Source organism: Strix uralensis, chromosome 36 (genome assembly GCF_047716275.1).
Source record: "Strix uralensis isolate ZFMK-TIS-50842 chromosome 36, bStrUra1, whole genome shotgun sequence".
Lineage (NCBI taxonomy): Eukaryota > Metazoa > Chordata > Aves > Strigiformes > Strigidae > Strix > Strix uralensis.
The window spans coordinates 616,658-644,566 of NC_134007.1; the positions used below are offsets into that span (position 1 = coordinate 616,658).

At 56.4% G+C, this 27,909-nt stretch overlaps 1 pseudogene; it reads right to left on the bottom strand.

The window, feature by feature from the left end:
- Window positions 1-1,868: 1,868 nt before the first annotated feature.
- Window positions 1,869-27,234, bottom strand: LOC141937021 (scavenger receptor cysteine-rich type 1 protein M130-like; annotated as a pseudogene).
- Window positions 27,235-27,909: the final 675 nt, after the last annotated feature.

The window sequence follows — 27,909 nt, forward strand, 5'->3', positions numbered from 1 at the left end:
CCTGCAGTGGCCTTTTGATTATCTGTCTTGTCTGCTGTGCTCCAGTAAGACATTAGTTAATTCTGTGTTTTCTGCTGACACCTGCTGGCCCTTAGCAGAAGGTTATTGTGGGCCTTCTACAAAACTTTCCTGCCTGAAAGGCTTTCACAACCTCGGAAGTTGTTATTATTGATAACGATGTCAGGGTGCGGCACAGGACCCCTCGATTCATCCCACAGAGGGTCCCCATTGGAAGCGCGCCGTTCCCTCCACTTTCTGGACCCCTTTGCCGAAGGGACGCAGGAAATACCCAGCCAGGTCCCAGCAGAGCTGCCCTGCGGGGACACAAGCATCAGCTCTGCTGGGGACACACACCTCCCCTCCAGGGCCACCCTGCAGAGACCCGGGAGACCCCAGCACCCATCGGAGCCGTTTTGGGCTCACCCAGCCCTTCGTGGGGGTCCCAAATCCAGGACTCACACTCAGGAGACCCCACAACGGTGACAAACATCACGGCAGCCGCGAGGACGTGGAGGAGTGAGGGACACCAGCCGAAGAGCAGCGGGCAGAGGACGTTCCCACACGTCACCGTGGATCCCACAGGAGGGGAGGCACCGAGTGGGACCATTGTCACCTGCAATGGCCCAAATTCACGCCGTCACCCCACAGGGTTGTCCCCAAGGCGACCCACCTCCAGAGACCCGGATGATGTTGAGGTTGGAGTAGAGCTCCTTGACTGTTAAGAAATAGATGAAAATCTCTATTTTAATGATTACTTACAAATAAATGAGATCATAGAAATAAGAAATCAGTGGTCATTGTGATTCTGAATAAGAGACTAGAAATTAGTAAACTATTGCAAGGGTGCAGGTGTTCAAATAGTCTGAAGACGTAAAACCTCGCTGTGCTGCTCATTCGTCCTGTGGTTGGCCAAAAACCCAGCCCAGTTAATCCATGGATAAAGACAGATGTATTGAAACATTTGTTTTGATTTTTTATTATATTTATATTAATATATTTTTATTATATTTATAATATATAAAATATATTTATATTATCTATATTATAGACAATATATTATATATGTAGATATAAATATAATTTATATTTAGTATAATATTTTAACTGCTATAGACATAAGAAATGGGTGATAATCAAAGTGTCTAGTCTTAAGATTCTTAAAGGTTATAAGATTAACTTCTCAGAAATTAGAAATGTTAAATGGAACATCGAGAGAAGGTTGCAGAAGACAGATGAAGAAAGAGGCCGTTTGAAGCTGGATGACTTGATGGCCCTGAAATGGACCAAGAGACCACGTGATCAGGAGCAGAACCAAAGACAAGAAAGGACTTGCTGACTGATGGAAATTTATGGACATTTTTGATCACTGAAAGAATAGAGAATTGAAACATCAAGGGAAACTGAGGTGGACTTTGATGTGATGGTTTAGAATCCCGAAATAAGGAGGAGCAGGGACTGATGCCAGTTGCCGTTCACTGAGGTGGGGTGCACGTGATAATAAAGACCAAACTAGAGTGAAGCCCATTCCGTTACAAGTCTATTTTACTTGTCTTTATCAGTCTGCAAGACATAGAAATATCTCTCTTCTATGCTGCAGGCCTGAGTATGATAGAAATGTTTAGACAATGTCAATAAAAATGAAACAAAGACGAAATGAGGAAAGAAGCAAAGCAAAGACTATTTTTAAATACAATTTTCAGCTATTTAACATATTTTTGTGTTTATTTCCTCTTTAATATACCTTGCTTTGTTTTGATATACCATTCTTTGGGGCATTTCATGAACGTATTTTCAATTACAATTTTGAAAGACAAAAATATTTCCAGAAGTGGGGTGGGATGTAGCTGCAGGGACACAGATGCCCTAAGTCACAGGGGAAGAGTTTTGTCTTTATCATTGACGATCTCTGATCGGTGCTCCCAGGGCCGCGTCATCCCGTGGCTCTTGCATTTCCTGAAGTCAAACTGTGGAGATTTTTTAAATTTATTTTTTGGGGGGTGGTGGAGGGAAGAAAAAGAAACCCCATTACAGCCATCCAGGAGCACCCATGGGTGCCCCCACCCATGCCAGAGCCACCCACCTTAGAGCTGTCGGAGAGCTTGTCGGCCTTCGCGGCGTTTTCAGCCGCAGAAATCTCCCCCTCAGTGTGATACTCAGGAGGGGGGACCCCTGATACCCAGGATGGGGGGGCACCCCCAGGGTGCCCGGGATTGGGGGGACACACCCTATCAGTGCCCAGTGTGATGCTTAGGAGGGGGAACCCCCCTGGTACCCAGGATGGGGGGGACCCCCCCCAGTGCCTGGTATAATTGTCAGGAAGGGGGACACCCACCTCAGGTGCCCACCCCCCCCACCACCACGCTCTGGGCACATCGTCCATTCAACAGCAGCCTAGGGGAAGGGGGGATGCCAGGCTCCCTCTCGCTGTCCATGGCGGCATCTGTCCGTCCGTCTGTCAGTCGGTTGGTGGGTCTGTCCCGGCCCGCCAGTATTTAACGGGAGGTGTCGGGCATGAGCGAGGTGCGGCCCCCCCACCTCCCCCAGAACCGTCCCCCTTCCCACCAGGAGGGGCCGGGGCCGACCTGCCTCCGCAGGGTCCTGGGGTGCGCCTGATAACAGGGTGCGCCGTGTATCAGGGCACCCAAGGATGTGGGTGCGCTTCGACGGTGGGCGTGGTGTATCGGGGTGCAGGGGAACCAAGGTGCATGGTGTGGGGGGGTGCACAGGGTCGGGGGTGCACGGGAATCAGTGTGCGTGGTGTATTGGGGTACACAAGGATGGGGGTGCATGGGGAGCAGGGTGCGTGGTGTATCGGGGTGCGGGGGGTTGGGGTGCAGAAGAATCTGGGGTGCCCAGGGAGGTGGGTGCAGGGTTTACCCAGGTGAGCAGTGCACAGTAGCGCAGGGGAGTGGGGGGCACAGTATGTTGGGGTACACAGGGACTGGGGTGTGTTAGGGTACACAGGGACTGGGGCGCAGAGTATATTGGGGTGCACAGCGAGTGGGGTGCACAATCTGTTGCGGTACAGTATATTGGAGTACACGGGGAGCACAATGTATTGGGGTGCACAGGGACTGCAGTACACGGGGTGTTGGGGTACACAAGGTGTTGGGGTACATGGGGTGTGTGGTTTCTGGGGGTGCCTGGGGACCAGGCACAGGGTGTTATCGGGGTGCAGAGCTATCGGGGTGTGCAGGGACCTGGGCCCCGGGGCTGCTTCTTGAGAAACGCCCAGTTTTGGATCAAAAAGAGAGAATTTCTGCCCATCAAGAGCCTTTGGCACGCGAGTAATGGGGCTGGGGGGGAGAGGGGAGGCAGGGGGTCAACCCCATCTAAACTTGGTTCTCCAAGTCCCCCCTGGGTGTGGCGATGGGCTGAGCGGTGCTGAGCCCCCAGAAAAACCCAAACCAGCGTTTGCTCAAACAACTCCTTTAACACAGGAAAAACCCGGCGCCTGCCGGGGGACGAGAATCGCCAGGAACAGACGGTTCACACCAAAAACCAGCAGCTCCTCCCGCCCTGCAGAGAGAAAATACAGCACAAAAATAGATTTTCTCACACCAAAACATGGGGAGTTCCCCACCCCCGCTGCAGTTCTCACAGCTTTTATAGACAAATGGGGTTTTTTTGGCACTTTACGACTCACAGAGACCTTCAGCATCGGGGGCTTACGGATTTTTATTCCCCTTTGAAAAATAAAACTATTAAAACTCTATGCTTCCAGCGGCCTCATTTGCCAGAATTTCCAAGAGATTCTCCTCCCCCACCTATAAAAAGGTTTTTTGGCAAATACTGAACAACTCTGCTTTGAAACAAACCCAAGGGGGTTTTTTCCCCCCAAAAGGAAGGAAGACAGAATTCCACCTTGATTTCTAAACGACATGAATATAAAAGACTCTCGTTTGGGGTTTGGGGTCTGGTTGGGTGGTTTTGGTCTCCTTTGCACTTACATTTTGATTGCTTGGTTTTGCTTTGTTCTGATACAAATCACCTGCTCTAAACCAAACTAGGGACAAAGGACAAATCCTGATACGACAAATTTAGATCTGCTTTGCAAAAGGAGCAAACACAGACACAGACAACTCTCCGCTGGCTGCTGCTCCCCTTCAGCGGCACAGGGCACCAAACAAAGACCCCAACTGTCCCCTCGGGAGCTGGCCTGGTCCTTACCTGACTGGAGCTGCTGCTCGGGGAATAGGTTCCAGCACTGCCGTAAGCAGTGCGGGTGCTTGACAGAGCCCGTCGATGAGGGCTGTACCCTGGGCTACAACCGGCAGCAAACTTTGGGCGGGCGCGAGGGTAGCAGGACGGGCTGTAACTCTGGCCCCGGAGCGGAGGAGAAGGTGTCCAGGACGGGGCTTTCTTTGCCGCCAGCTCACGCGCTGGAGTTGTTTGTACCGCTGCAAGAAGGAAAAACAGAATTAGCATTGCGGATGCAGCAGCCCCAAACTCTCCTCCCCACTTTAGATGCACACACACCGCTATCTTAAGGCGATTTAAAAAAGGTGCTACAAGGGACACTAGAAAAATCTGGCCCCTACAGAACTCAGCAGTCAAGCCACTGACAGAAAAAAAGAGAAGACTGAGACACAGGACCACAGCTCAGCACGACTCCTGCAGCTTCAGATTTCAGTTCAGTGTTAAAAGGCACCTTGCCTAACCCAGGGGGGTCTCTATTCCCTCGTCTATCTCATCAGCTCCTCCACCTGCCTACTTTGTGCATCTTCAGGCGTTGAATGTCTCAACTGGTCTGTGCAAATAAACACAGGAGATGCTTGAACCTTGGTGTTACAGCGTTACAACCGACTGCTTCCCATATTCTAGGGGCAGAGGAGCAGAGCGCAATACTACCGTGCCAGCATTTCCCTTTTGGTGTATTTGCCTTGTCAGGTTCTTTTTAGAACTTTGCTCTGACCTTCAAAAGCTTTCTGAGTGACCACTCTCTAGACTCGTTCTCAGACTTCACACGAAGGTCTGTCTGTCCCTCTCATTTGGTTCTCGTTACCCAGCGTGACAGTAGTAGGACATCAAAATTAAATACGAACCTGCGCTCTCTGCCTTGCTCCTAGTTCCACGGATAAGTCACAAATTCCTTGCCCAACATCACAGTGTTCAAGTCCCTCCCTGTCCTTCAGCAGCCGCTCTCATCCTGCCCTCTTCCACCATCTGTGTTTCCCCTCCAGTTCTCCCCACAACACTCATCAAATTATCACTTGACGTGGTGAATTTTAACATGCTGCGGGTAATTCAGTCACCGCTCCTGTCACATGAGGCGATTCAGAACTCGCTTTGCTAAAGAATCCTGGTGTTGAGAAAGACACCATCTTGAAACAAAAAAAAAAAAAGAATAAAAAGTATTGCCAGAGCTATTGACTGCACCCACCTGCATTCTGCAACCCCAGCAGGGTCTGCTGGCGAGGACTCACGACCAAGCTGGTCGGTGCCACTGTGTATTTGAAGTACACCCAGAAATCAAAGGCGGCGTTCAGGCCGAACAGAGATGCGAGTGCGAGTTCTAGAAGAAACAGAGAAGTTTTTACTGAGGCTTGAGCACGGGGAATAACCAAAGTGTCTTGTTTGCAAAAACAGGCATATGCCTATTAAAAACAGGTCTAATTATTAGTGCTGTCAATAAGTACCAGTTTGGGCAATGGCTAAGATTTCACTTTTTTATGCCAGAACCATTGGAGATAATTTTCCTTTCTGTACTGAGATTAATCGACACTGCTAAAATTGAATTTTTAAAGATGGACAGTCATTTTCCAAATCTACTACAATGAAGTTTCACAGTATTTCTCAAAAACCGTCTTCTGTCAAATCATCTGTCACTCATCTCATGATTTTTCTCCTCCTCTTGCTTCATCCTCTAATCATATTTGACACAGCTGGCTTAGAGTCTGCTCCTCCGAAACAAACTTTAATTCTTGTGAAATGCCATCCACGCCCACGGTACAATAGAGCAGGAAAATCTGCCGTGTTCCCCAAAGCCTTCCTCTACACGGTCAGCAGATTTAATGCACCAAGGAAGTTCTTCCTATCTAAGAAAGCTGTTAACACTCCTTACCTGTCGCTAAAACAGATGAAATTCCAAGTTTCAAGGAGACAGTAGAAAGCAAACCAAAGCTTTGGTTTAAATTTAAAACAAACAAAAAAACCCAATTTAAAAAAAAAAAGCTAGCTTTGGCGAGAGCATAAGTACGTACTATTGTAATAATAAAGGATCTTTCCTTCTGCACTTCATGGAGAGTCTGTGCCTCAGTTGCCAAAACTCCCTGCCCAGAAAATGAAAGACCTGCTCATGAGCCCCAACAAGCTGCTGAGCTCCCCTCTTGCAACCTCTTGCTGTTACAGAACCTTTCTTGCTCATCAAGAACATGGTGACATCTGTGACCCAGGAGATCATCCCCTGTCTCCAGTCTGAGCATCTCCCCAGTCAACCAGTCAGGCCAAGGAGTGGCACATACTGGACTGTAGTCCCACAGCAATGTGCACATCCCAGCCCCCTGCAGACCTGCTGCCTCCCCATGGCTCCCCAGGGACGCACCTCCAGAGAAGTTTGGCTTTTGTTGTGACTGAGTGTAAGTGAGAGGAGGGGAGAGGGAGAGACTGTCTGTCCAAGCAAGGTTACTGCCTTGTCAGCATTGAGCATGAGCTTGACAATGCTTGTCCGCAGGGGTAGTGCCTGCAGGACTGTCACTGCTCCAAAAGAGACCTTCTAGGTCTGGAGCAAGAATGGGAGAGTCACTGCTGAGGATGGGCTTTGGGGCCACGTGTGCAAAGCAGAACAGAGGAGCAGTCCATCTCCTTAACTCCACTCAACCACTCCAGACGTTCACGGTGACTGTGGTCTGGTTTTTGTTGCCCCAAACCCTCTCTGCCAGGCAGGGGCCCAGCAGGGAAAAATCTATGGCACTGGCAGCACAGTTGCCCCAGGTTTACCACCATGAAGACACCATCCCTGCATGTGGTCAAGCGATCAGCCTTGGAGTTAACAGCTGAACATGCTCACCCACCCTGCCACAGAGCCCAGCCAGGGCTGTCCCAGGCACTGCTTTGTTGTCAGGACAGTCCTCAGTGTGGGAGGAGTAGGAAGGTCCATGAGCCCAACCCACACCCTCAGCCCCCGGGGGATGGACACCTGCTGTTCACCTCACCTCCAGGGATGCTGGTAGGAAGAGTGGTGCAGGGGGAGGCCCAGTGATTGGAGGAGGGGTTATAGGATTTCAGTCCCCATATGCCCCCACCGCACCCCCTGGGGTGCCATCAGAGCCTGGGGGCACCTCAGCCCAGGGGAGGGAATTTTCCTCACCCTGTTGCACTGCTCCTGCTGTGGAGTTGGGGACAGATGTGGCACAGAGGGGTGTTGCACTGGGGGGCAAAGGAGGCTCAGGGGTTTTCTCCTCTCCATCGACCAACCCCAGAAGGGGCCAGAGCATGGGAGAAGTGCCTGCAGCAAGAGCCTCCTCCTGCCCCATTGCCCTGCAGAGACATTAAAGGGGCAACATTCTGCAGTGCAGCCCTCTGGCAGGATCTGGCCCCAGTGCAGAGGCAGTCCTGACTTCCCTTGGCTCAGGACAATTCCAGTGCTGTTTTCTGCAGAGGGTCCCTGGACACCCAGAGGACACCAGGGCTGTGATGTCACAGACACATCATGGGAGGAGAGGGTCTCTCCTGCTGGCAGGTGTCACAGGGATGGAGCCGAGCATCTGCTTGGCATGGGGGAGGTCCTGGGTTCACTCCCTGGCATGTCCAGGGGTGTTTCTGCCCTGACTGCCCAGCCTCAGGCAGGTGTGGGCTGCAGTTCAGACACTGGTCCTCTCCAGGCCCTGGGGGCCTGTGCTGCCCACCCAGGTCTTGGCTGCAAGGGTAGGAGGGTGGTGGAAGGGCTGTGTGCGCTGCCTCTGCTGAGCTTCTCTTGGAGGAGAAGAGGGCGACTGTGCTGGACCTGAGCTCAGGTTACTGCCCTGTGCCACAGACCCTCCACCCACCACCCACGGACAACGTTGGCAGCGGAGTGTGCTCCTTTTTTGGGGAGAGCTCAGGGAGGAGAAAGATGTCAGCAGCATTCTAGGAATCCTTTCTGGCTGCACTGAGAGACGTGTTATGAGTGTGCTGGTCCAGCCCAGGTGTCCTTTGGGACCAGGGACACACTGCCCTGGTGGCTTCCCAGGGGTGAGGGTCTGAGATTGTCCTTTCTCCAGGCGGAGATCCCATACCACATGGGAAGCCTCCTCTGTGCCAGCAGGTAGCAAGGTCAGAGCTGGATGAGCCTGGCAGGGCTGTGGGACTCCCAGCTGGAGCAGACGCATTTCTTACCCCAACCCTGTCTCCAGGTCCTTCTCCTTCCACCATCACCACTGGTTTGAGCAGAGCCCCAGCTCAGGGAACCTGGAGATGCTGAGGTCACGAACAGCCCTGCCGAGGGGGGACTGGTGAGGCCGGTGCCCACTTCTTGTTCCCGGGGTGTTTGGTGTCTCCATCCACCCTGTGTTGGTGGGATTGGAGAGGCACAGGCCTGTCCACAGCCATGCAGAGGCGGCGATAGCCAGGAGATGGTGCCTTGGGTGCTTCCCCGGCAAAACACTGGCAACTAAATTGGGGTGTGAGACATGGACTTTCACTTCATGGTGCCCAGCCCTTGGGCATGGTGAGCCCAAACTCTGAGAAATAAGGCTGGTCTCCTGTGGGCTTTCCACATCTGAGCTCTGCCCAGTGTGGGGCTGCAGTGCTGCGGGTTGGGGTCTCACTGCGACCCCCCTCAGGTAGGTCCTCAGGAGCTGCAGGAGCACTCACAGCTCTGGGGCACAGTGACAATCCTGCTTGGCTGCAGAGAATGGACCCACCGCCAGGGCCAGACTGTTCAGGTCCCCAAATGTCATGAAACAGGTTCCTTCTGCTCAGGGGTGCTGTCCCCTCCAGCGTATACAGGCCTGGGCCTTCTTTCCCCAAGAAGGAAGAGGCAAACCTCTACCAGCTGCCAGAGTAAAGGAGAGATATTATACCTGTGGGAGGGCAGAGTTGGTGGGGAGGTGGCATGGAACAGGCACTGGGCTCTTCTTCCCAGTCCCCGCTTGGGGCACCTTGAGTCCATACCGCCCATAGGCGCCCAGCATCCTGTGTCCAGAAGATAACACTCCCCTCTTCCTCTTTACTTCACTTTTAGACCTTATCTCTCTGAGACACAGGGCTGGAGCTTATCCCAGTGGGAGTTTTGCAGGGGATGGAGGCAGTGTTTGCAATGCCCATGTATGTCACCCATCAGCGTGGGGGTCTTGCCCTGGGAACTCTGGTCTCCCATGGGGGCTGCTAGCAAGAAGGCTTCCGGGTGTGGGGCAGAGGGATGTGTGAGCCTCAGCTCACCCCAGCTCCCCCCAGGGTCACCCCAGGGGTGGAGGAGCTCCCAGCAGGGAATGGGGCAACACTGCAATAGGAGAGGATGTTGCCAACATCTGCCTCCTCCCCGCTTCTGCTCCAGGGCCAGATCCTGCTGTTTGCAGGGCTGCAGAGCTGCAGCTGCTCCCCACAGGGAATCCTGCCACAGACACCCAACGCACATTCCAGCCCGTGGCAGAGAAGCCTGTTGGAGAAGAGCTGGCAGGGTGTGGAGACCCACCAGCGGGAGCAGGGAGGGCAGTTTGTCAGTTTGGGCGCCAGGTCCTGCGCAGGTTTCAAACCCTTCTCCCAGCCTGGCTCCTGCATGAGAGGATTCTCTGCCCATGGGCACTGGGGCAGGTGAAACCCCAGCTGAGGGAGAGGGACCCTGGCTCAGCTCTCAGCAGCACCTGTTTTAGTGGAGGGACACAAAATCTCCACTGCCATGGAAACGTGCCCACATGAGCAGCCGCCTGGATGGGCCCTTCTCCAGGCCAGGAGCTCGACCATGGCTTTTGGTTGCATCACACATCTTGTGGGGCTGCTTTCTCCATCTCCCTGGCCCTCTAACAGCACTGGGGGAAAGGTGCCCTCATCCTCGCTGGTCCCAGCCCTCCTGTACCTGCCTACAAGTCCTGCCCCACACACAACCCAGACTGACATCCCTGGCAAGGGATAAGGAGGACAGGGGTGGGAACTGGAGGGGAGCAGGAGGAGGGGAGCCCAGGGCTGCCACGGGACTGCAAGGCAGCAGAAACAGCCCATGGAGATGGGTCCTGGCAGAGCATGAAGAGAGGGAATCCCAGCCCCATGTGTCCAGAAAGTGGCTCTGCACTCTGTGCTGGGGTACTGGGGAGCAGAGCTGCTTCCTAAGCACTGGGGGAGGTAATCCATGGCCCACAATCGCCCCTGGTCTGGCTGGGGTGTTCGGGGCCCTGTGGTCACCTTAGGCTCACTTCTATGAGCCAAAAGCCCAGGGCTTCCCCTGACATGGCAGCTCTGTCATGGCCTCTGCACTGTGGGACCAGCATGGCTGAGGCAGGGCGTGGAGGAAAGAGCAGCTGGAACCCTCAGGTGAGGAGATGGGTGCTCCCACTGGGGTACATCAAGGGACCTATCAGAGACACATTTTGACTCAAAACTGCCTGTGGCCAGCAGGATGGAAATATTTCTGTCACTAAGATTATTCCCCAGGGTCCATGGGCTCTCGCAGCCCAACAGCCTGACCCTGAGTCTGCTGTCCCTGAGACACGGCCCTTCCCTACCACTGTGTCTTTGTTCTCTGCTCCCCTGACAGGCCTCAGGAAGATGCCCTGACACCTGGAAGGCAAGGAGATGCTCTGGGTCAAAGCCCCCAGAGACTTTTAATAAGAACAAATAAGGATGCACAGCATAAAAATGGGAATAAAAATAGAGGAAACTCCAGGTGATTTCTGCTGCCCATGGGTCAAGGGAGTCGGTTTCCCGGTCCTCACAGCTCTCCCAGCTGCACAGACCTCTCCTCCCTCCTACTGCACCCAGCTGCAGGGCAGGGATGGGCTCTCCTGTCCTGGGGCTCAGGGACTGTTGTGCACCATGCTACAGTGTCACAGCTGTTGTGTCCTCATGGGGATGTGCCACAGACACCTCTTCAGCATCATCATAGCCCATGCTCCCCGGGGACAGAGATGAGGTGTCTCCTTCAGCTCCAGGGACCTCGGCACTTCTCTGGGAGCGTGGGGTGACCCCTGCAAGCAACAAGGCCGGATGTTTTAGTTCACCCCTTGGGGTCTGTACTCCACTATCCTCCCTGCTCCTCACCACATTCAGCTCCTTCTCCCACCTCCAGGTCTTTCAAGGAAACCTCCAGGGGCAGTTTCCCCCATCCCAGGAGATTTGGGTGTTAGTACAGTAGTGACATGGGGGGCACTGGGGTTGGCACCCTAGGAACAGGCAGTGCTGTCTTTCCCTCTCACCTCTGGGTGCATCCCTGGGGCCTGCTTCTTCATCCGGCATCCTGGGCATTTCCCACTCTCCCTCCCCCGGATCAGAAACCTCTCTGGCATCATCGTAGCCATCTTCTGGGTGATCTCTGGGCAGGACAAGGACATCTGAAAGGAGAGGGGAGCTGGTGACAGTGAGAAGCTACGTCCTGCAGAGCAGAGCACGGAGGGATGCACAGGGACACAAGGCTGAAACACTGGGGTTGGCAGCACCACAGGAGACGGCCATGTCCTCCTCATCTCCAATGGTGACACTCAGTGACTCCTCTGTCTATCACATCTCTGAAGAGAGATCAACCCCTTCCTGCCTCCATTACCTGGTGCTGATCCCAGACCATCCTCCTCCTCGCTGACCACAGGGTAGGGCTGCAGCTGGGTCAGGGACTGCTCTGAAGAGGAGCCTGGAGAGAAGCACAGCGGGTGTTATGGAGCAAGCCCCACTGACCTGGCTCATGGTCAGCGCTGCTGGGGAAGAGGGACCCACAGAGCTGGGACTGCGCGGAGAGGGCTGGGAATTCACCCTGCTCCCCTGGGACAACCCTGTCTCAAAGGTGCTTCAGAGCTGCCCTAGGACAGCCCCTTCCCTCACTCCTCAGGAGCCACATGGTGTGCAGGGGCAGGAAGAGAGGGGCTGTCCAGCTGGGACAGTCAGACCTGACTGGGAGAAAGCTTCTCTCTTGGGCCCAGGACCTGGATGCTCTCCCCACAGACCCCACGCTCCAAGCACCAGAGGGACCCTGGACTGGGGGCGTATCAGGGGATCAGCTCTGGGTTGGGGCCAAGGGAAGGGGTCCTGCAGATGTGCCTCCAGGGAGGACCCACACCCACCTGAGTGACCAAACCTGCCCTGATTCTCTGAAGCTGGGCTGTAACCAATCTCCTCATACACGGCCTCGTGGACAGGCTCCTGAGCTCTCCTGGAGCCTGGGGACAGAAGCAGGGCAGGCACAGGGACAGGCAGAGGGGCAATGGGATCACACTGTGCTCCCCCAAACTAGATCCTTGCACCCACCCAGGACTGCTGTGACAGCACAGCCCCACTGTGCTGCCCAGGCACTGCTGCCACATCCCCTGGGAGGGCAACATCGCTGTGGAGATCCTCTGGGGCAGCATCACCGTCGCATCATCCCTTTGAAGACTGCACTCATGCCCCTCTGGCCCCTGGGTCATGCCACCCATATCTCACCCTGGAGCAGCTCCCACACTTCCTCTGCACCTGGAGCTTACCCCTGTCTGCCCCATGGGTCCATAGTAGGGCCCCTGTCCTGGGGGTGGGCAGGCCTGGGCTGAGGGACAGGCTTGGGGTCTGACACCATGGTGATGGACCCTGCTGCCCCGCACTCCTCCTAGCACCTTCCTTGCCCCGGAGACCCCTCCAAGCATTACCTTGAGCACTGCCAGCCTTGGCCGTTCCCACTCTGCCATTTCTCTCCTCGCCCCATCGCTAGCTCCTCCCACCTCGGCGCTCTCTCCAGCCCTTGCTGCTGGTGGCCCATGGACAGGCACTCAGTGGGGCAGCACATAGTCTCATCCCCCCACTCTGCCTGTGCCTCTCGCTGATGACCCTCACTGGCACCCCCTGCAGCACTACACAGCCCTTCCAGGAGGTATCTCCCCCTGGGACCTCTGGGGAAGGACCCACCTCTACGCCCAGCCCTGGTCCTCAGCACTTGCCAAGCCAGGAGGGCCAGGAGCAGGCAGAGAAGGGCCCCCAGGATGATGCAGATGATGAAGGGCACTGAGAATCTATCACTGTTGGTCTGATGGCCTTGGGTGGGAACTGCAGGGGAGAGAAAATGGAAGGGGCAGCACCAGACCTCGGAGATGTGGAGACAACATCAGTCCTGACCCCATCACACAAGGCAGCAGGGGCTGGATGGCCCCAGGGGTGAGTGTGGGGAAGCTTCCACCCTGCTGACGAAATGACAACCCTCCCTCACACACTCCCACCACCCTAGTGCCTTCTCCAGAGAGTTTCACACCCCAGTAAGGAGCCCCTTCCATCCATCTGTGAGTCACAGCCTGGCCCTGGGGATACCAGCCCCAGAGGGAGGACAACTTACCTGCTTGGGGTGGGGATGTTGCCATCCTGGGTATAGCTACAGAGGAGGAAAAGGAGAGCAGGGCTGAGACACCAGGTGTGCGGGTAGTGAGGACCCTCCTCCCCAGCACACCATGGGGGTGTCTGTAGATGTCCCTGACACATCCAACCCAAATTGCCCCTCCTGGAGTGCCCAAAAGGGACGCCAGGCCTGGGCCCAGCACCTCTGCTCTGGGAGACAGGCAGGATGGCACAGACAGCCCAGGCAATAGCCCTGGGTCTGCAGGCCCCATGGGCAGTGGCCAGACGACATCCAGTTCAACAAGGCTGCTCCCTGACTGGCACCAGCCTCCTGCACTCTGCAGGAACATTCTTGCTCATGGGAGGTCAGGGGCCATGTCAGGACCTCGCGGACTAAAGGTCTTCCCCAGCTCCCTAAAAATGCCCAACCAAGGGGTCCCAGTCCTGCCACTCACCTGAGCAGCGCACGGCAGCGTCTTCCTTATGCCAGCAAGCACCGCGGTCCCCGGGCCGGGCCCAGCAGTCCTGCAGGGATGGCTCCGTCCCCTGGCACTCTACCTGCTCCAGCCAGATGGGGCCCATCCCCATCCCAAACGCAGCCTCATGCAGGGCAGACACCGCAGGGCCACAACCCAGCTGCCTGCATGCCACCTCGGCATCCTGCATGTCCCAGGAGTCGTCACACACCGTCCCCCAGGAGCCACGGTGCCAGACCTCCACTCTGCCCGAGCACTCATCCTCACCGCCCACGGCACGAATCTTCTCCCTGGCTGGAGAAGGCAAAGACCTCCCATGGCACCAGGACAGCAGGCAGAGCCCTGCCAGACACAGAGGGGCAAATCCTTACCTGTGCAGCTCGTGGAGTTGGGGCACGGGGCCAACGGGGCCAGGGGCATTTCTGGGCGTCCCCCTGAAGAAGGAAACACTGTGGTGAAGGGACTGGTTTGGGGGATCATGCAGATGAGAGTGGGGCTGAGCTCTGCTTGGGCCTCCCTGTACCATCTTGGTCATGGCAGCAACTGAACTGCAGTCATCCAGGGGACACGAACAGGACTGTGGGGGGACCCCGAGTGCTCAGCCCCAAGAGCTCCCTGGTTCACAGCACAGCAGTAGCTTGTCTATGGAGGGGAGGCTCTTCTGAAACCTGTCTGGTCTCTTCTGAGACCTCACCTGGAGATGCCTCTGCCTCCCCCAGGTGCTGCTGGCAACTTGGGTGGTAACTGCTGCTGGATTTGAGTGGCTGTGGTCATGTTTGTGCCACTGGCAGCAGAAGGGTCTGACATGGCAAGGAAAAGCCCCTCCAAAATATTTTCGTGTGCTTGGCCATGGCCAGCAGGGAGCAGGATCTGGGGTTATATGAGTACCTGGGAGGATCAGAGTTACCGTTGCAGGTGATGTTGGTCTCCTCTCGCAGGTCTTGGCATGACTGTGGGTTCCAGGGAGTGGAGGGACACTGCCAGAAGGAGCTGGTTCTCTCCCCACACTGCACACGATCCAGCCAGGCAGGGCCAGACACGCTACCAGAGGGCTGGTGTCTTTCCAGGGATCCTCCATCCCCACAGCCCAGCTCCTTGCACACCAGCGTCACCGTGTCAGGAGTCATCAAGTTGGAGCAAACGCTCCCCCATGTCCCGTTGTAGAAAACCTGCAGACGCCCAGAGCAGCCGTCACTGTTCTCCAGCCTCAGGTCCATGAACTCTGGGAGGAAAAGACCCCAAAGGGGGAACAGGCTGCCCTGGGGCTGTGGGAGCCAGGACACATCTACATCCTCAGGCCCTCAGCCAGCCAGAGTCAGAGCCAGCACATCCCCCTTGCTCCCAGGGGCAGAGAGAAGTCCCTGATGGACAGACACCCCTGCCCTTCCTGCTAACCCTCAGGGATGGCTGAGCTCCCCAGGACCCCGAGAGGCACTGAGGGTGCCCATGCATGTGTGTCCACAGGATGGGCTCGGGCAGGAGCTCAGGGGCAGCCAGGGACAGCCTCAGCCATGCCCGGCTCTCCCCACGTCCTGGCCTCCCCAGGAACCAGGCTCCCACCACAGCTCCTGGCACAGACCTGAGCAGATGACTCCCGCATCCTCTTTGTGCCCACAGTCGTGCTGCCCCCAGGGCCCAGCCGGGCAGTCCCAGAGAGCAGCTTCGGTCCCGGAGCAGTTCACACCATCCAGCCAGATCTGCCCGGAGCCTTCCCCGAACCGAGCAGAGCCGGCTGCCTCCACTGCCCCTCCGCAGCCCAACTGGTGGCAAACGACGATGGCATCAGACAGGTCCCAGCCATCGTCGCAGACAGTCCCCCACATGCCCTGGTAGTAGATCTCCACTCTCCCTGCACAGCGCCCGGCCCCGTTCACCAGCCGGAGCCACCGACTCCCTGCAGTGGGTACAAACCCCAGTTGCTGTCAGGGACTGTCTGCCTGCACAGACCATCACCTGGGGAGCCTGCACAGTGCCACTCACCCCCACAAATGACTCCAACGTCCTCCACAACCCCTGCCACCAGCGCGCTCTCAGGCAGGGAGGTGTTGCAGAGACTCAGGTTGGCCTCATGCCCTGCACACCGCACCCCTCGCAGCCCCACGGGGCCCATCCCTCGCTCAGGCTTTGGGGGGTTATAGGCTGTCCCGGCCTCCCCACACCACAGCTGCCGGCACACCACGCTGGCCTCCTGCACGTCCCACTGGTCATCCAGGACTCTGCCCCACGCGCCATCCTGGAAGATCTCCAGTCGTCCGTCGCAGCGGCTCCCTCCGCCCACCAGCCGCAGGGATCCAAACCTGGCCGAGCCTGGGGAGATCAGAGATGTCTCAGCCATGGGCGGCACCGGGAGCATGGCACCCTTCAGGGAGCGGGGCGAGAGGGGATTTCCCCACCAAACTGGACAAGATTGAGCCTGTGCTGAGGAGAAGTGAGGGCAAAGCCTGGGCCCTCTCTGCAGCTCACACCCAGGTCTGTTGCTGCTGGGGGCACCAAGGCAGCTCCTGCTGGGTGGTGGGATGAGGTTCTGTGGGGATGGGATGTGGGTGTCTGCAGACAGAGGGGTGGGACAGAGCCCTGCAGCCCTGTCCTGGGCTCCTTACACAGTATGAGAACAGAGGAGCCCAGACCTGGTGGTGGCGCTGGGGCCTAAGCAACTGCCCTAGGGGCAGATGCCTGCCTCCGTTCAGTCCTCAGCTGTCCCAAAGTGGAGTGCTCACTCTGAGCAGGGAAAAACCTCCAGATGGCTCCTGGGGAAGGCAGGGTTTCTCCAGGTAGAAAGTCAGCCTGGTATGGCCATGGGAGCCCTGCTCTGGGTGGCCATGTTGTACACAAATGACAAATGAATTGAACGCAGCATTCTTCTGGCACTCACCTGAGCAAATGACAGCAGCAGTGTTCCCTTGGGAGCACGGTGAGGCCCCCAGGGTGGTCACTGGGCACTGCTGCAGGTGGGCTTCAGTCCCGTCACAGTGGAATGAGTCTCTCCAGACAGGGCCAGTCTCTCTCCCAAAATGCTCTCCTCCAGGAATGGACTCAGCAAACCCGCAGTTGAGCTGACGACAGAGAACGTGGGCATCCGAGAGATCCCAGCGGGAGGCACAGAGGGTCCCCCAGGTCCCCAGCACCTGGACCTCCACCCTCCCTGCACACACTGTGCTGCCATTCACCAGCCTGAACCCTGTGTACTCTGTGGAGAGAGGAGGAGGAATGAGGGAGGATTGGTGCTCTTGTACCCCCAGCAGCTAGCAGAGAAGCCAGGGGGACATGTTCTTTGTCTCCTTCTGCACTATTTTCATGCTGTAGAAAACCCCAACCACCCCTCCTGTCCTCACACCCAGCCCAGCACAGCCCTTGCTCTGCTCCCCTGCCCCCAGCACAGCCCCAGTGTTCAACACCCCTCCCTGAGTCCTTACCTGTGCAGCTGACAACAGCGCTGTTTGCGTGGGTGCAGGGCTGGTCCCTGGGGGACCCCCTGGGGCAGGAGGCGAGGAGGGATTCATTCCCCACACACTGCAGCTCTCCATCCCAGATGGGACCCACCCCTTCTCCAAAGGGACTTCCTCCAGGGACAGGCAGGGCTGCGCCACACTGCAACTCCCTGCAGAGCACGTCAGCAGCTTTGGGACCAAAGCGGGAAGCACAGACAGTTTTCCACTGGTCTCCGTCATGGATCTGCACACGTCCTGTGCAGTGGTTCTTCCCTTCCACCAGACGGACAAATCCTGGAAAAACCCAAAACAGTTGGAAGTTCCCAGAGCCCTCTGGCAGTTACATGCCCACATCCCACATCACCTCTGAGCAAGTCATGAGCAATTCACCCATTGCACATCCCAGAGGAAGCTGCTGGGGGAGTGTTGGTGACACAAACACATCCAGGACCCCTTGCACCCCTTCACTGCACCATCACAGCACTCAAGGGTGTGTGTCTGTGACAGACCCACAGCACACCCTGCAAACCATGTTGGTGCCTTTGGGACTAAAGTGTGAGTCACAGACAGTTTTCCAAAGGTCCTCATCATGGATCACTATACGTCCTCAGGAGGGGCTGTCCCCTTAGAGCAGCTGGAGAGATTCTGGAGCAACCAAAGACCCCTGAGAGCTCCCACAGCCCTCTGGCAATACCCTGACTGATGTCCAGAGTGGCCAAAGGCAAAAAGCCCTACGACATCCCCAGCTGCTCTCAGGGGGTGCTGATGGCACAAACACATAAACCTCCACCCTGCTGCTCCTCAGAAATCAGCACAGCACTTGTGGGCTTGCTTCTCTCCCAACAGCCACAGCCACAGGAATCTCTCAGAGAAACTGCTGCTGCCCCAGAGACCTTGGGCTGCCCAGTACTGGTCCCTGGGCACTGTCACACCCAGAGCACTTGGGGTTCAGGGAAACGGGCCCAGGGCTGTTGGGTGCTGCAGATTGCTCTGCCCCACTGAGCTCAGGGCCAGGTGCGAGGAACCCCTTGATGCCACGAGAAGTGGTCCCCGTTCCCACATGTGGCTTGAGCTGTTTGGGCATGTCTGGTGGATGGGAAACGTCACAGGGCAAAAGAACAGTGAGTCTGTAACTGCGAACGGTGGCTGTGCCACCACCCTGCTCAGGTGCCTACTCAAGAAAGAGGTACTCAGCCTCGGCCAGAGTGCACTGCTGGGCATGCATGTCCCTGCCCATGGCTGGACAGAAGGCAGGAGAGTGGACAGAAGAGCAGCCCTGGGCTTACACGAGCTCCCGGTGCAAGGGCAGGCACAGAGCAGAGACAGTAAGTGCTGACAAATCCCTTGTGGCACTGAGAAGCCAGGGGTTGGGGCAGGCAGGAGAGGCTGGGCAGCAGGTCAGCACTGCCTGGACGGGGCCATGTCCCCATGCTCAGGCTCTCATGGGGTGACCTGGGAGAGGAACGAGGTGCCACGTGCCACCCTGCTCTTCTGCCCAAGCCCAGTGCTTCTCCTCTCCAAGCAACCCCTTTGCTTCAGTCAAGGGACACGTGTCTACTTGGAGGCACAACCCAACAGCAGCTATCCATCTCATGCTCTTGGCAAGGACTGTGGGTGGCCACATGAGTCACTTGTGGTGTCTCTGGCATGGGGGCACCTGGCCCTCAGCACAGACAGACAGGTCCTGGATGAACAGGAGGAGAAAGATGGGAATCAACAGACAGTGCAGAACAGGGATGGAGGGTTCATCTGTGGCACCTCAGGGGCCAGGCACGGTAAGGGCAATCCTGGGCAGGTTCCCACTGGCCTTTCCCCAGGGACTGGGGACACCAGTAATGACAGTGCCAGCTCAGCAGTGTGACCAGCCACATTGGGAAGTGCTCTGGTGCCTGACGGTTGATTCCTGAGGGCACAGCCACGTTCCTTCCACAATCCCAACCCCAGAGATGGAGAATAGCTTGTCCCCTTACCTGAACACATCACTCCAGCGTCATAATAATGATTGCAGTCATTTTCACCCCATCCGCTGTGTGTGCAGTCAGACAGGGCAGATTCGGTGCCATTACAGCCAACATCATCCATCCAAATGGGGCCAGATCCTTCCCCAAAGTGTCCATACTTAGGAGCTCCAACAGCAGACCCACAGTCCAGCTGCTTACAAACCACTGCTGCATCATTCATGTCCCAATAGTCACCGCACACAGTCCCCCACTGGCCTTGTTGTTTCACCTCCACTCTCCCAGCACAGCGACTGCCGCCATCCGCCAGCCTCACCTCCACAGCACCTTCAAACACTGACACAGGAACAGTCAGGACAGCGCTGAGCCCCAGCACTGTGGGTCTGGGGGAAGCCCTGTGCAAGTGGAGTCAGAGGTACCAGGGTGGGAACCCACTCCTCTCCAGGCTGTCCCCAGGGCACTTCAGGGGTCCCTTCTATCCTCATGGGCTGTGCAAGGCTGCGCTGCCCAGCTCCAGCCCTGCTGGGTCATTTGTGGCCCCACAGTCTTTGGCACTTCCTTCCAGCCCAAGAGGCCCCTGCCCCTGGCCCATGCCCACCCAGGGCACCTGCTCCTTCCCAGCCAGCACCATGAAAACAGACCTGTCCCCACCATGACCCCCCCAAGCATACACGGCTGCTCCTCCCCAAAGCCCCCAGCTCCCCTGCACCACAGCTTGCCCTGGGCCCCTCCCAACTCATCCTCCACCCTCAGGCCTTTCTGTGTCCATTCCTCAGAAACATGATGGTCCCAGTGAGGCCTCCTAACCCATGCCCCTCCTTGTTCTTGGGCATCAGCCCAGCCCTTCCTTTCTCTCGGATTCTCCAGGATGGCTGTGATAGACAGTAAACTGTTCATCAAATTCCATTAAAGATACTGCATGGCCACCTCTTTGTGAGCCTGTGGGAACAGACACTCCACTTCCCTTGCCTCCACAAGCACAACCTACTCCTGCTCAGGCTCGGTCTCACCCTGACTCCAGGGCAAGACTGAACAGTCCACACCCCTTCCCAGGTACCCCTCAGGCTGACTGTGCCTCTGGGATAACAGAGCAAAGAGCCACCACTTAAGCTACCACCAGCTCACAAGGAACAGAGCTGACAAAGCCCGGGCTCCAGGAAGGGTGCCCAAGGATGCCAAAACCATGGACACACTCAGCCACTAATGGCCATAAAAGTTGGAGCCCTGGAAACAGAAAAGCCCTTCTCCCATTCAGAGAAGCACAGGGTCAACGAACCTGTTCACCTTCTTCCCCTTGTCACATTGACACACGGGAAGAAGCCCCATTTCCAGAGGGATCCCTGTGGTGCTCCTTGGCCCCAGGACATTGTGACAGTGCAGCCGGCATTGACCCCTGCACAACTGCACCCAGAGGAGCAGCCACAGCAGTTAAGGGGACACTGTGCCTCTGTCCCCATCCTGAACTTTTCTGCAGCCCTGCACCAAATTCCTGAGGACAGAACAGAAGTGGGACATTGGCTTCTGTCTCTTTCCTGCATGACTAAAGACTGCAGAAGACAACATCACCCCTCCTGGTCTCATGTCAAGGCCAAAACATTACCTGCCCTACTTCCTTGCCCCCAGCACAGCCCCAGTGTTCAACACCCCTCCCTGAGTCCTTACCTGTGCAGCTGACAACAGCGCTGTTTGCGTGGGTGCAGGGCTGGTCCCTGGGGGACCCCCTGGGGCAGGAGGCGAGGAGGGATTCATTCCCCACACACTGCAGCTCTCCATCCCAGATGGGACCCACCCCTTCTCCAAAGGGACTTCCTCCAGGGACAGGCAGGGCTGCGCCACACTGCAACTCCCTGCAGAGCACGTCAGCAGCTTTGGGACCAAAGTGGGAAGCACAGACAGTTTTCCACTGGTCCCCATCATGGATCTGCACACGTCCTGAGCAGCGGCTCTTCCCTTCCACCAGATGGACAAATTCTAGAAAAAACCCAAAACAGTTGGGAGTTCCCAGAGCCCTCTGGCAGTTACATGCACACATTCCACATCACCTCCAAGCACGCTGTGACCAATTCACCCATTGCACATCCCAGAGGAAGCTGCTGAGAGAGTGTTGGTGACACAAACACATCCAGGACCCCTTGCACCCCTTCACTACACCATCACCTCACTCAACCTTATGTGTCTGTCACAGCACCAGGCACCGCTCAGACAAAGTGCTGCTGCGCAAGGTGCCCTGTGCTGCCTGGCATGGTCCCCCCGGCACCACAGAGGTGTGTGCCGTTTGGGTCCAGGAGAAATGACCCAGATGATAATGAGTTCTGCAGCCTACTCAGTTCCTGCAGAGTATGGGAACAGTTGAGGCCGTCACCTTGATGCAGATGTAAATAGAACCCACTCCCAGGGGTGTTCTGGTGTTTTAGGAGGTTCCTGTTAGCAGGGAGATTTCACAGGGCACAGAAATGGTGCAGCTGTTTCCATGGCTGCTGCTTGTCCAGATCCATCCAATGGCTGCTCTGAGGTGGTGTCATCAGCCAGGGACACAGGACTCTGCCCAGAGTGCACAGATCCCAAAATGACAGTCAGGCAGAGGGGCAGGGGACCCGCACATGCCCCTAGGCTCACGCTGGCTCAGAGGGTAACAGCAGGCACAGCTGAGAGTCAGTGTGTGTGGCCAATGCCCCTGTTTCATGGGGCAGTGTGGGGAGCTGTGGGCAGGCAGGAAGGGTTGGGCAGCAGGGCAGAACTGCCTGCATGGGGCCGTGTCCCTGAAGGGCTGTCACAGCCCCAGGGATGTCCTAGTGCCCACCTGGGCACACGGTGATGCAGTAGGGAGCGGCCAGAGTCAAGCAGCTGCCAAGCTCCGAGGCCTCACAGTGCCGGATCACACAGCCCAGCCCTGGGGACAGGAGGCAAAGGGCTGTGTGCCAGCCTGCTCCTCTGCCCAGGGCCCAGCACTCATGCTCTCTGAAAAGTCTTTTGATTCAGTTGAGGTACTCATGCCTCTGATGGGGGATGACCCACGGGGACCAGCCATCTCATGCCATTCCTCCAAGGTGTGGTGTTACATGAAAGTTCCCTGCAGTTTTCTCCAGCACAGGACCCTCAGCATTGCTGACTGGGAACTGGCAGAATGGGTGGAGACCAGTGGATACCAGTGGACACACTGAGGCAGGGATGGAAGGTTCATCTGCAGCCCAAGACACTGACTGAAGGGAGCTGAGACCCTGTGACAGGGTTAGTTCACCGTGGGGTAGGCTCCCTCTGGGCTTTCCCCAGGGACTGGGGACATCAGCAATGACAGTCCAAGCCTGGCAGTGTGACCGGCCACATTGTGCTGTGCTCCAGCACCCGCTTGTTGTTCTCTGAGGGCACAGCCACATCTCTTCCACCATCCCAGCCCCAGAGGTGGGGAATAGGTTGTCCTCTTACCTGAACACATCACTCCAGCATCCATAACATGATCACAGTAATTTTCACCCCATCCACTGTGTGTGCAGTCAGACAGGGCAGATTCGGTGCCTTTACAGCCAACATCATCCATCCAAATGGGGCCAGATCCTGGCCCAAAGTGTCCGTACTGAGGAGCTCCAACAGCAGACCCACAGTCCAGCTGCTTACAAACCACTGTTGCATCATTCATGCTCCAGTAGCGACCACACACAGTTCCCCACTGGCCCTGGTGTTTCACCTCCACTCTCCCAGCACAGCGACTGCCGCCATCCGCCAGCCTCACCTCCACAGCACCTTCAAATACCAAAATAAGATGCGTCAGGAGAGCACCAAGCTCCAGCACTGCGGGTCTGAGGGAACCCCCTGCCAGGGTAGTCAGAGGTACCAGGGTGGGAGCCCACTCCTCTCCAGGTTGTCCCCAGGGCACTTCAGGGGTTCCTTCTATCCTCATGGTCTGTGCAAGGCTTGGGGTTCCCAGCTCTGGCCCTGCTGAGTCATTTGTGGCCATCCCACCACACAAGGCATCTTTTCACAGCCCAATGGCTATCTCCCTCCTTCCCATGGTCACCCACACACTGCCCAGCCCTGCACTGGGCACATGTTCCTCCCCAGCACCCCCTGAACAGCCCCATGTGCCCAGGCCTGCATTTTCCCATGCAAACTCCCTGTCCCAGCACCATCCAAACCCACCCCCATGCCCAGGGCTTTCCATGTTCCCACTGAGAGGATCCAGAAGGTCCCGGCACCCACATCCCCTCCTCACCCCTGGTGTCAGCCCAGTCCCTGCACTGGGCCGGGGCCCAAGGCAGGATGTCCCTCTATAGTAGATGCTCCGGTCCCCTTCTCTCAGTGGAGTACAAACTGCCCCTTTGGGGTCAGGGCTCCCCTGGAACAAGGGGACAGGGAGCAGCACACAAAACCCTTCGGGGCACCCAAGAGATTGGCAGTGCCCTGGGGGAATCTTTGGGTGCTTCCATCACCCACTAGGCCATCACCGGCTCCAGAGGCTCAGTGCTAGGGAACAGGGGGTCTCAAAAGGGTACCCCATGACAGGGTGTCTATGTATCCAGCCAGGCACAGGCTGCCCTAGACGGTGGAAGCCTGGAGAAGGAGATGATACTCTCTCCCATCCAGGTGGGCACAGGGTCCAGGGACTTGAGCACCTTCTGCCCCTCAGTGGCACCTGCAAAGAATCCCCATTCCCTGACAGATCCCAATGACCACGCTGGTACCTGTTGGCCCTGTGCTGTGGGACAAGGGAGATGGCACTTACCCCTGCACAGCTGTATCCAGAGGAGCAGCCACAGCATCTGAGGGGACAGCAGTCCCTCTGTGCCCATCCTGAGCCTCCTGCCCTGACCGCACATCCCTGCTGCACCACACTCCCTGCCACAGCTCCTGGGGACTCGTGGGGACAATGACGACAGGAGGGCAATATATCTCTGCTGATGCCAGCCCAGCTACAGGAGGAGCCAATCAAAGCAGCAGCCCCTTTTTAGACATTATCGGGACCTATCTCCCCTCCGACACAGCCCAGCCCTCCAATGAACTTCTCCAGTGCCATTCATGACCATATATGAGGGATGGCTCCGCTGCAGGTGTCACGTCACTGTGGTGGTGGGGCGTCACAGGACAGGGTCAGTTGTAGTGGGGGAAATGGGTTTTTCATGCCTTGAACCCTGCTGTGTGGACCAGGAGCACTGAGCATCTCCTATACTGGGCACAACCAAGAGCCCAAACTGCGAGTGTCCAGCCATCCCCATGCCATGGGAACCACAGGGCTGGGACTGCACCGGGCGCTGTGTCAGAAAGGGAAGGAAACAGCCCCTGCCCCTGCTTCAGACCCCTCTGTGCTGAGGACAGCAGCTGGGAAGGGGCCTTATCCCAGGCCAGAGCCCCATCCCAGGAGCGCTGACTCACCCGTCCCTCCCTGGAGAGCCCCACGGAAGGTCCCTTCCAATGAGATGGAGCTGGAGCTGGGACATGTCCCTGTCCTGGCAGCAGACACACAGCTCAGACATATCCCTGACTCTCAGCATGTCACCGAGGGGCCGTTATTCCCCACGGGTGGCTCAGGAGCTGCAGCCTGCAGGTGCACAAACCACAGCCCACGTGACCTCGCAGCGCTCCCTGTGCTCCCCCCGCAGAGCACGGGCAGGAAGTCTGTGGTTTCCTCCTGGCGCCAAGCCCAGGCACATCCCTGTGGTACCCTCAAACTCCCCCTACCCCAACAGCTCCAGCCAGGGCTGCAGGGGCTGCTCCTTCAGCCTTGCAGACATGGGGCCGGGCAGCTTCTGGCCACTACAATGCCCCTCTGATGCAAATGGCTGTTCTGCGCTGAGCCCCACGGCCATGCGGTGCCATCGGTGACGTGACCTCACACCCTTCTATGGCCACCACTGTGTGCTCATGAGTTACACTGACAGTGACCTCACACCCTCCTGCTGCCACTGCTGTGTGTGCACGAGTCACACTGTCACACGTGTGTGTGGTGTATGGACTTCTGCTGGCAATGGTTCTTCCAAAAAGCCATATTTGGGCACGGTCTAAAGATCATTAGGTGACATCAGAAGCACCTACACAAGCTATGGGCCAGATCCTGCCCTATCAGCTGCTCAGGCACCAGTGACATCACAAGCTCACACACAGCCATGGGCATGCTCCTGCCCTATCTGCTACTCAGCCACAGGTGATGTCATAGCATCTCCCTCTGACATTGGCCTGCTGCTAGCCTATGGGCTGTTCAGACACCAATGACCTCAAACCCACCGACACAAACTATGGGCCTGCTCCTGCCCTATCAGCTACTCAGGCAGCAGGGGCATTATAAGCACCTACACATGCCGTGGGCCTACTCCAGGCCTATGAGCTGCTCAGGCGTGAGTGACCTCATTAGCACAGACACAAGCCGTGGGCCTGCTCCTGCCCTATCAGCTACTCAGGCAACAGTGACCTCAAAACAACCTACATGTACTTGTCATGGTTTAACCCCAGCCAGCAGCTCAGCCCCACACAGTCCCTCGCTCACTATTTCACTAAATACAAAGTTAATTCTACCCCAGCCAAAACCAGTACAATGCCAGATGCCTGCTCCTGCCCTGTCAGCTACTCAGGCACCAGTGACCTCACAAGTGCATATACACCTCTTGCCATGTTCTCGCTGTTGATGTATTCGGCCTCTGGTGACCTCACATGCACCTGTAGAGGCCATGCACCTGGTCCTGGCCAATCAGCTATTCAGCCAAGAGTAACATCACAAGTACATACCCAATGCATTTGTCTCCCTCTTGCCTATCAGCTACTCGGACATCAGTGACCTGACCACCACGCATCCCTCCACTTGTTATCTGCTCGCCTATGAGATAAGAAGGCACAAATGGCCTCACAAGCTCTGACACAAGTCATGTGCATGCGCTCGGTCTATCAGCTACTCAGGCACCAGCAATCTCACAAGCACTTACACAAGCCATGTACCAGCTCCCAGCCTGTGATCTACTAAGGTACCAGTGGCCTCACAAGCACATATCAACCTAGTTGCTCTGTGCTTGTGTGGTGGGTAACCCTGTGTGGCAGCCCCCACCCAGTCACTTGCTCACTCCCCAGCAGCGGGATTGTGGTGGGAAGTGGAAGGAGAAAAGTGAGGGAAACAATCTCATGGGCTGAGATAAAAACAGTTGAGTAAGCAGAGCAGCAATCACTCAGAGCAGGAGATTGATTCCCGGCCAGACTCTGAGCAAAGGATACTTTGAAGAACACCCTCCACTCCCCCAGTTTTATTGCTGTTCGTGACGTCATATGGTGTGGAGTATTGATTTGGTCACTTGGGGTCAGCTGTCCTGGTTTTGTCCCCTCCCAGACCCTTGCTACCACCAGCCTCCTGCTTGTCAGGGCAGAGGGAGAAATAGTGAAGACCTTGACACTGTGCAAGAACTGCTCAGCAACAGCTACAGTGTTGGGGTGATATCAAAGCTGTTTTGGCCACCAAGGCAAAGCACAGCACCATAGGGGCTGCTGAGAAGAAAATTAACTCCATCCCAGCCAGACCCAGTGCAACCCCCACCCCTTATTCCATGCCATGTGCATCCTGCTCAGCTCCTACCGTATTCAATACATTTACATCCACCACCATCACCCCCTTCCCCATCCCTTGACATGACACATGCACATCACACTGGGTTTGGCTGGTGTGGCTCAGTCGGACCTGGACAAGTCCCAGCACACGCTTGACTTCTCCCCTCACTCAGTCAGGCAGAGCTTTTGGAAACATTCAGTCAGGTTATCAACCTAAGGACAAGAAAATTTATGTAGCACCAGCCTGCACCCCACGGTGGGCTTACAGGTAGCTGTGAGACCCCCCACAGCCATGCGGAAAGGGAGTTCCCCACCAGCACCCTACCCCTCTGTTTGGCACCTCAAAATCCAGTTTGTGGTTCATGGGCTAACTGGTGAGTTCCTCTGGTTCACGTGGTCTTTTTTGGAATCCCCTCTGGGTCTTTTCTCTATTGTCCCCATGCACATATTCTTCTGATGTTGGCATTTTGTCCTGGTTTTCCCCATTTGCAGACAGTGTTGCCTGTGCCTTGCAGCACCAAGAAGAGCTCAGAGTCTGCCCCAGTCTACCCTGCCTGGCCGTCCGGCAGGGCTGGGCTGCTGGGGGCCTTCCAGTCCAGCTGGCAGGATCGGGCTCTTCTTTGGATGTTACAGGGGTGGCGCTGAGGGCCCCTTAGTGGTGTCCTGGGAGGGGCCATAGCGCTGGGGCATGTTCCAGCTTGTCTGTGTCCTCCCCACCTTCTTGAGGTTCCCCCAGCCCAGACATGTCTGGACTTCTGCAGCCTGGTAAAGTAGGGGACCTCGACTCCTACAGTATTCCTATGATACTTTATTGCAATTAATGCTATTCCTCAGAAGAAATGATAAATGGGATGAGGTGGTATATGCTGATATGTTTTTCACCTTAAGAAATCATCCTGAGTGGCAAAAAGAGTGTGGTAGAAATTTGGCCCCTCAGGATCCCCTTGTTTTGGCATTAGAAAAGAATAAAAAGAGGGAACAGGGAAAATTGAAGCGATGTTGTTCAGCATGTAGTATTGGAGAAAGATGTCTAAAAGTGAAGGACCGGGGAGCTGAAGAAAGGATGGAGGATTATGTACTGCCACCTCCTATATTGCCTGCAGGATTTCCAGATGA